This window comes from Penaeus chinensis, chromosome 2 (assembly GCF_019202785.1).
Source record: "Penaeus chinensis breed Huanghai No. 1 chromosome 2, ASM1920278v2, whole genome shotgun sequence".
Lineage (NCBI taxonomy): Eukaryota > Metazoa > Arthropoda > Malacostraca > Decapoda > Penaeidae > Penaeus > Penaeus chinensis.
In genome coordinates this window covers 4,401,578-4,411,384 of record NC_061820.1, presented here as the reverse complement: position 1 = coordinate 4,411,384, position 9,807 = coordinate 4,401,578, and the positions used below count along the sequence as shown (strand labels likewise).

At 38.9% G+C, this 9,807-nt stretch overlaps 1 protein-coding gene and 1 non-coding gene across 2 annotated transcripts in view; one reads left to right on the top strand and one right to left on the bottom strand.

Annotated features, from left to right (window-relative positions):
- Positions 1-285: 285 nt before the first annotated feature.
- Trnal-aag lies at positions 286-367 on the bottom strand. Its single transcript has one exon. It is a non-coding gene; the product is annotated as a tRNA-Leu (tRNA).
- Positions 368-1,619: 1,252 nt separating this feature from the next.
- The window catches only part of LOC125030332 (F-actin-monooxygenase Mical-like), a 207,044-nt gene continuing 198,856 nt past the window's right edge, over positions 1,620-9,807 (top strand). Inside the window, exon 1 of the mRNA XM_047620323.1 lies at positions 1,620-1,736. The gene's annotated coding sequence lies outside the window, so the exon portion shown is untranslated. The remainder of the gene's footprint in view (positions 1,737-9,807) is intronic.

Genomic DNA, 9,807 nt, shown 5'->3' with positions numbered 1-9,807 from the left:
CCAGTGCCATTTGTTTAGATTACTTATACTTATTCGTTGATCCTTAATCAAGATTATTCTCGTCACTAGTGATATTACTTTTATCTATGGGAAACTAAAACTGATACGAACAGTTTATACCACGTGTCGTATACTAATCACCAAGATCGCTGAAGAGAACAATATTTATCACCACACTATAGTTTAACTACCTACAGTAAAACCGGCTTTTCTTCTCCTATCATATTCACATTTTTTTTTTTTTTTTAACCCCAAATCAATCAGCAGCTATTTGGCGAAAATCTATGGCAGCGGTGGGATTCGAACCCACGCCTCCGAAGAGACTGGTGCCTTAAACCAGCGCCTTAGACCGCTCGGCCACGCTACCGTTGTATAGCTAAGGGAATAGTAGGTTCGACGGAAAATAAACTTTTTTTTTCTTTTTCTGCTTTGATTAATAACTTTTCTTTGTGAAAGGAAAGTCAATATCGTTGCAACTTAACGAACATTATGGCTATAAAGAATATGATAGGAAAATGATAAGGCCGATTGATCAATTATGGAATGTGTAGGATACATAAATTATTTGTATTGTGTGGAAAGGATACATGTATATACACCACCATACACATGCACGAAGCTCTAGACAATTTTTTTTCTTTATGACGGATGCCTTTATTCTTATACTAGTGTGTACTGGTAAAATGGGCTATGGATAAGCAAGTAAAATGATGAATAAAATCGATCATTTCATTAGAAAGTCATATATGTAGATTAATAGCTTTAACTAAAAGTATTTTTCAGACTCAAAACGTGTTTTTGTTCATGTATTCGTAAACAACCGGTGTAAAAGGTATTAAATATGGTTATTTTTGGACAGGATAATAAACCTATCTGGTTGTCTCATAGACTATATTAGACACTTGTGATCAATTATTATGTATGGATACAAACAGGTATATTCTTCTCTAAACCGAAAACGAAAATACTTTCCGAGCCATCTTCACCAATAATAAAGTAAACAAATTCTCTTTAATAAATGCTAGAACTATTCTATTTTTAGAATGTAAGCTGCTATGCTGAAAAATGGAGGAACGCTTCAAACAAAATAAAATCTATTCCTCAGATTTCAATCTAACGACTCGAAGTACTCTCTTGCACACAAAGTTTAACACTTCATAGGCCAAAGGAAACCATCCAAGTTAATGAGCATATTCAGTTATATCATTAATCAACATCGACCGGATGAATAACCAAATATTTAGACATCGCGTTCCAGAACTTACACATGCACAAGCTATGTTATTCATGAAGTTAAAAAAAAAAAAAATATTTGGAGGCAATAAATACATTTAGTCATATCATCAACATGGACTAAACGAGCCAGGCGCATAAACTTAAATTCAAAGTCCGCGCCCATTTTGTCCCGTCTGCGCGTCATACACCCTCCTCGCTCCTTCAAATCAGCGATGTCGCCCGTTCCATAATACAAATCTCCTAAATTAAAATACACATCTTTTACGCTGTTAGAATAGCTTAAATGTAGCTTATTGATATACAAGTTAACTGTGTAGGGTTTATTGATTTATTGAACTGTTTTAAGGAAATGAGACTAAAGCTGCGTCCATGACCCCGAGGTAGTGTTATGGAAGTGAGTGCTAGGGAGACCTTGTTACTAAATTTTCATTAAATAATCGACTGCCACTCCTTCTCCTGTGGATGTAATCGCTGAAACAGGATTCACATCGAATTATAAGGTATGTAAGGACATGTCGAGTTTTTATAAAGCTAAGAAAGGCGCATAAATCCATAGAAAAGGACAAAATAATTGCAGGCCGCTCCCCTGTCAGAGGAACTTGGAACCTCCAACCTGCTTTTGTCAGTTTGTTTGACTGCATTTATAACATTTATTTCGTAATAATCCGTTTTATCTTTGTTTTTGTGGTCTCAGAGTCGCCAAGATGTTGTTAGCGATGTCTTCTAATTTTGACTCGAAGTAGAGTAGAAATAATTTCGAAACAAGTATTATCTTAGTGGTTTATGTAAAGCCTGGATTAACGAGTCATTGTTTATTAATTATTTTCTATTTATTTAATTGACTGTAGAGTGTTAATTCCTATCCTTTGGTTTTGTGTTTTATATGTGATACTATTTTAGTGAGGTTTGATATTGAAGAAGAAGCTGCAGTCACTTCTTGACTCAATTTTTTATGGGCTTGAATTGCTGTTATATTGTAATTGTATTTGTTATAATTATATGGTTAGAGGAGGTATATTCCTCACTATAAACAACAGTCAGTTCTCAAGTTTTAATGTTTTGATACAAATTGTTAGGTAATTTCAAGTGGCAAGTGACAGGTAACTGACCTACCATTGTTTATTGTATTAGTAACTTTCAACAAAAGTGAAATTCATGATTCAATAAAGGGCAGTAGAGGATGAAAGAAGTGAAGGTATAGAACTAGCTATGATACAAGGTTATGTCAAGTTTGGAGGAATGAGAGTCATCGAAAGTCAGAGCTTTTTGGTACCTTCTACAAGGCAGAAGCAAGTCAACAGAGTGTACATATGATCTGCATTGTGTTATCCCATGTGTAGATGTGTTGTTATTTATTTATCCTAATGCAGTTAAAATTTGGGCTATTCTACGTCAATAATGGAAGGGAACTCTGTATGTCTTTCTTCATTACATTTGCGTCATTCCAGTATAAAGCCATCATCAGTTTCAGAGACTCATTAAAAACCTTTATCTCCAAGTATCTTTAGAAGTATCTTGCTGTTTAAAATCTACTTTAAGTTTAATTTCCTCTAATTGGCCATCATTTTATAGATTAAAATTGGGAAAAGAAAATGAAGCAAGTAACTACCATTTCTGTTTTTAAAAAATGCTTTTGATCCCCAATAGCTAAAAGGAATTATTGTCCGAGGTGAGGAAATAGGAGACTTAGGATAGGATGCACATAACTCTCATCAGTCAGGACCAGGGATACACATCCTGAAAAAAATAATGTTAGGTTTCTGCAGACATTGATGAAAATAATGAAATGGTCATAAAAATAAGTGCCAAACCTCCTCCATATATACCAGTATTCTAGAAAAGTGGGGCCTGTAGACCTCCCTACCAAGGTAATATCAAATAAGAACCAATCCAAGCGATATCTTGCCAGAATATACTTGTGTGCAAGGTACAAAGACCTCAATATAATTTTATGTAATCCTATACATAGACAAGTGATTATAATTTTTTTTGGGGGGTAACTCGCCTTCAGCAGCCAAGTGTATCTGTTAGTGTGGAAGAGCACACGAAGAATGGAATTTACAGGGGTATAAAGAACAAAACAAAGAAACAGACACAGTCAGTGAGCACTATATTACATTTATGGGAACATAGAAAAGCTGATTGTCTATTTTTCTTTATATATCAATCTATTAATATTTATTAATATAGACATAGACAAATGCATTGACTATTGCTATAGATTGATCAAACACAGTTGCTTCTGTGCCATCACCTGGATGTATATTTGGCAGGGTGGAGCCTGTGCCACACCCAAACTTCATGCATAGCAAAGGTATTGGTACATAGTATTAGATGCAGTAGGCCCTTGTATGTGTATAGACTAAATGTCTTTTTTCTCATACTGTCTATTTGACTTTTATCTTTATTTACTTTTAAAAAAACTTCATTCCACATAATTTATGTTCTCCCTGATATCCTACCCCACTCCCCCCCCCACACACACAATATCAATATACATTCCGAATTATGTTTAGGTAATAATAGGGTATGTGTGGCTCACACAGCCTTATTTATATAATGTATCCTACACCAAAAGACAAATTCTGTGCACCTTTTGATAGTATATAATGAAAATAAAGGATATACTTCAAGTACAAAAGCATATACCGACTGTATACTAAAACCAGCATCTAGGTTGCAAAATAGTGAATTTTTAATATGTAACAAGTCACTTTGTAGTTGCAGAGATGAATTAAGCAAGGATGTTTAGAAAACCAATTTAAGATAGTAACCTGAAAAAGGTTATTTACTATGTACTTGACTTGAAGAAATGCTCTATTCAAGTACAGCTGGCTACTAAATATTTAAACTGAGGTAGCAGTTCATTGAGCTGAATCAAATATGTATGAATCATTGAGGGGGAAAAGAGAGTTAAAGCTCCTCAAATGGGTTGTGTATCAATGGAGTGAATGCAAAAGTTCAAATTGAATGAATTGCAAGTGGAACTGAAGCCCTTAGTTGAGGTAGAGATAATCATGAAAATAACAAGACATTTTTCATGTAAGTGATGTAAGGCTGTTGGAACAAGACCTCCAAGATAGATTGCATACTATGTTATTTAGGAAATATTATGAATATTATTGATTATTTGTTTATATAGCAGTAATTACTTAGAAACAAAGTATTATATATAAATGAATGTGTGTGTGTGTGTGTGTGTGAGAGTATATCATATGCATATGTATACATATATGTTTTTATATGTATATTCATACATACATATTCACACATATCTCTCTCTCTCTCTCTCTCTCTCTCTCTCTCTCTCTCTCTCTCTCTCTCTCTCTCTATATATATATATATATATATATATATATATATATATATATATATATATATAATTACTTTCTTGTTTGTAATTAGCTTCAAGATGGGGATATTACAACCTGCTGTAAAAGATGAGCAAAATGCTTGATATTTCATGTTTGGGTGCATAATATTCAAGAGAAAAGCTTCGGTAATTAGTTCCTATTTTTTGTCTAAATGTTTATACAAATATTTTAGTAGGTATTTTTTGTTTTATCGATAATTTGTATAAAAGCCAACAACCATTTATATTCATGATTATATGTTTTGATTGGTAAGAAATCCTTTTTGGAAACCATATGATAATGTAGTACTTCGTGTATTATGTTGAGCCAACAAACACACTTAATTATAAGCTAGTCAAAAGTCACTGAGATTAAGGGTTAAAAAAATGGGGCATTACATCAAACAGAGATTAGAACTAGTTATTGTTACTGTAGTGCTTTAGTGTATTTAGCTAAGGACCTAATATATATTATATAAATATGCATGTATTTGTAACTTTTTCCATATCTGTATAAAGTAGAAAAAAAGTAAAAGACTACATTTGTTTTGGGGGACTTTAGATATTATAAGATTATATTTGTTATCTTTTATCACTTGATTGATTAGGTAATCTGATTTTGACATTTTGTAGTGATAATTGTTGCATTATATTTTCTCTTTCATTTTTCTGTTTCATGAAATATTTTAGGTAAATTAATGAATATAAATTGTTCCCATACTCTGCTTAAGATTTTAATGGTAATGCAAGAAATATATTGACAAAATCAACAATGTTTTGTATTGTTGAATTGTTGATTAGTTTCACATATTTTTGCTGCTCCCTATTTCTCTCTTTATTTCTTCCTCTCTTTCTGAGAGAGAGTGAGTGAGTGAATGTGTGTGTGTGTGTGTGTGTGTGTGTGTGTGTGTGTGTGTGTGTGTGTGTGTGTGAGTGAGTGAGTGAGTGAGTGAGTGAGTGAGTGAGTGAGTGAGTGAGTGAGTGAGTGAGTGAGTGAGTGAGTGAGTGAGTGAGTGAGAGAGAGAGAGAGAGAGAGAGAGAGAGAGAGAGAGAGAGAGAGAGAGATATTGTGTGCCTCCCTCACCCCAATATTCAATTAATATCTCCTCCTGTGTCAGTGTTAGTGCATTAAGGGGAATGCACCGAGTTTAAAGAGTATGGAACAATCAACTCAATCTTTTTTTAAAATTTAAACAGTGGAAACGTGTTTTTATTTTCGTACGTTACAGTGCATTTTTCAGTACACCCCCCCTCCCCCTTAGTGCGTAGGTACTCAATGTTTTCTCTTCTTCTCTTCCTTCCTTCCCATCTCCCCTCCTTCTTCTCTCTTTTCTTCCTTCATCTCTCACTTCCTCATTATCTCTCCCTCCCTCTCCATTCCCCCCTCCTTCCCTCCTTCCCTCCCTTTGTTCGCCAGATACGAAATGATCGAGAGTTTTATCCTCCCACTCGTCGGGTCACAAAGACTCCGTGGTCAAGCTTCGATTATGGCCGTGTGATAGTTCAATTACCTCCTAATTGTTTGTGTTCACGCGCGGATGAACAAACAGTGAAACTAGAATAATGGAAGGGGGGATGCGAAATTTTGGCAACTCGAGAAGGTGGAGGAGGTGGAGGTTGGGGTAGAGGTGGATGTGGTGGTGGGTGGTGGTGGGGAGAGGAAAAGGGGAAGAAGAGGAGGAATGCATATATATATTACAGACGCGCACATGCATGCATACACAAATACACACATACATACATAAATACAAATACAATCGTACGTGAATACACACATGCAGACATAACGCACGTGTATACACACGCTCATGCGCGCGCACGCACACACACACACACACACACACACACACACACACACACACACACACACACACACACACACACACACACACACACACACACACACACACACACACCAAAATCACAAACAAACAAAAAGAACCCACAGCAAACAGACATAAACAGATAAAAGAGGTAATGGCTGAGAAAAAGAAAGTCGTCACGGCGGTAATAATGACGTGGCTGTGAAAAATTAGCAAACTTTCCCCTTAATTGAACGAGTGGACATGGAACTGACGGAGAGATTATCATTGCTTGCACAGCGGTTAGTGGAGCGCGAGGTAAGGCTGAGGGGAAGAGGGAAGAGGAGGTGGAAGGGAGGAGGAGGAGGAGGAGGGGACGGGACGGGAGGAGGGGAAGGAGGAAGAGGAGAAGAGGGAGGAGGAGGAGAAGAGGGAGGGGGAGGAGGAGAAGGAGAATAAGGAGGAGGAGGAGGAGGTAAAGAGGGAAGTGAAGGAGAGGGAAAGAAGGAGATGGCGGAGGATGATCTAAATAGATATAAAGAGTATGAACAGAAGATTGAGTAGGAGGGGGACTAGGAACAGAAGGAAAGGAGGGGGGGGGGAATAAAATCATCAATTTATTTCAGGGAACAAGAAAAAGGGGAGTATTGATAGTAAAGAAAAATGATTGATAATGTTGAATAGAAATGAGGAAAAGAAAAGAGAGAGAGAGAGAGAGAGAGAGAGAGAGAGAGAGAGAGAGAGAGAGAGAGAGAGAGAGAGAGAGAGAGAGAGAGAGAGAGATGCGGGTGGTGTGTATGTGTGTATTTGGGATGGGGAGAGGGGATGTGTGAAGGAGTGTTATGGCGATATAAATAGTCGTGTACGGGGGCGGCGAGCGGGCGGGCGGGCGGGCGGGCGAGTCTGCGGGGGATGGGAGGGGAGGAGATGGGGACGGGGGAAGGGTGAGATTGGGAGGGGGGGTTGAATGGGGGCTGAGATTTACGATGGAGATAATTGTTATAGGTTGATAAATAAATAAGGTGAGAGAGTGAGAGACGGGAGAGGGAGAGGGAGGGAGAACACGAAGACGAATAAATACAAGGATTGCGATGCGTCGGGCGGATGCTGGCGTCTTCCGAGAAGGTTGAAGGGCGCGGGAGGAGAGGTTTTAAAGAAGAGTTTTATCTCGATGAGTGTCGGGTCTCGGGGGGGGGGGGGGAGGAGAAAAGGAGGGAATGGGGGAAGGAGGGAAGGGGAGGAGGAGAAGGAGGGAGGGGGGAGAGAGAGGGAAGAGGGAAACGGGGTTATGATGATGTGAAATGTGGGTACATCTATTTAAAGAAGGCTTGCGTCTTAGTGCCTCGCTGCCGGGGTAATTTGGCGACAAGCAAAGCGGCGCCTGGGAGCCTCTGGAACATTCGGGGCTTCCGTCTCGTGGTTGGAACCTACTGTGCTACAGGCGTGTGGTTATTGTGAACTGGTGTTTATAGTGATATTATTTTATTATTGATGTCATCATCATCAACAGTTTATTAATCGTCAGAGATAACGATAATCGCCATAACGTTCACCGTCATAATATTTTTTTCACTATCATTTTCCACCATTCTCATCAACAACACCATTATCACCATCACCAAAATTGAATGAAAAGCACACCACCGGCGCTGAGAGAGAGCTTGCACCTAACCCCCATAGCCGACATAACTCGATGACAGGTCGCTTGGACGTAAGAAATGATTTCCCTTATCGCCGCGACGATGATGAAATGCGTTTTCGGGCGACGTCATTGGGTAACACTTTGGGTGGTGGGGGTGAGGGGGTGTGGGGGAATGGGGGAGAGTTGGGGTGTGGGGTAGGGTAGGGAAGGAGAGAAGGGGGAAGGGGGAGTCAGAGAGGAATTTGGAAAAAGGGATGGGTGTGTGGGAAAAGGGAGGGAAAAGGGGTTGGGGTAGTAGGGATAAATATAGGGAGAAGGAGAGAGAGAGAGATAGAGAGAGAAAGAGAAAGAGAAAGAGGAGAGAGATGGAGAGGGACAGGGACAGGGACAGGGAGGGGGGGAGAGGGGGGAGAGGGGGAGAGGGAGAGATTGAGAGAGGGAGACATTGAGAGAGGGAGACAGAGAGACAGAGAGACAGAGAGACAGAGAGACAGGGAGAGAGAGACAGAGACAGAGACAGAGGGAGAGCGAGAGCGAGAGCGAAAGAAACAACGAGCTAGTAAGAAGAGCACGAATAAATGTGTGGAGAGGAAAGAGAATATATATATTGGCTCAGAAAAGAAAGAAAAAAAAGGGGGGGGGGGGAGGCAAGAAATGAAGGGACGAAACCGAGAGTCAACTATAGATTTTCCGTGACACAATGGCATCTCAAAAAATGGGGAAAAAATGGAGCGTGATAATGGAAGTCGAGAGTTTTTTCCCCCCTTCCTTTGATTTCCCAAGTTGTGTGGAGGAGTTACGTGTTCTGTGTCTCGATATTGATATTTTTAGCGTAAATTGGATTTTTTTTTATCCACTTTGAGAGGGGAGAAAGAAAGATCGGGGGGGGGGGGGGGGATTTGAACGTAAGCGGGGAATGTGTCTTGCAGGTTACATAAACACAACACTTGTATTCCTCGTAACGGTTGCATTCCAAGGTTCTTGCAGTGCCATGTAGGCTAAACTGTTCTGTTACTTCTGATAGTTTGCCTGAGTTTGTTTATATATATATATATGTTTATTTGTTTGTTTGTTTGTTTGTTTGTTTGTTTGTTTATTTATTTATAAAGAAAGAAAGATAATTCGTTTTAAAATGGCCCTGGTTTGATGAAAGAGGGAGAAGAGGAGACAAAGGACAAGAACAAGAAAAATACTGCGACGGCGAAAGAGGAAGGTGGAAGTGTAGGGGAAGGAGAAGGAGAAGGAAAAGGAAAAGGAAAAGGAAAAGGAGAAGGAGAAGGAGAAGGAGAAGGAGAAGGAGAAGGAGAAGGAGAAGGAGAAGGAGAAGGAGAAGGAGAAGGAGAAGGAGAAGGAGAAGAAGAAGAAGAAGAAGAAGAAGAAGAAGAAGAAGAAGAAGAAGAAGAAGAAGAAGAAGAAGAAGAAGAAGAAGAAGAAGAAGAAGAAGGAGAAGAAGTAGTAGAACAACAACAACAACAACAACAACAACAACAACAACAACAACAACAACAACAACAACAACAACAACAACAACAACATCATCATCATCATCATCATCAAAATGGAAGCAGAAATGAGTAGAAATAGAGACTCGGTATAAAAGGAATGCCAAGTCAATCGGATGATTTCCAAGAACTGTATAAGAGGAGGTGGAGGAGCGAGAAAGAGGAGTTTCGCTCTCTCCTTTTTCTTACAATTCCTTTTATTCTGTAACGGTGTGTAGTCTCGTGATCGTTATTTTATTTGCTATATCTCAGGCCGTTGACAGGTGTGCCCTG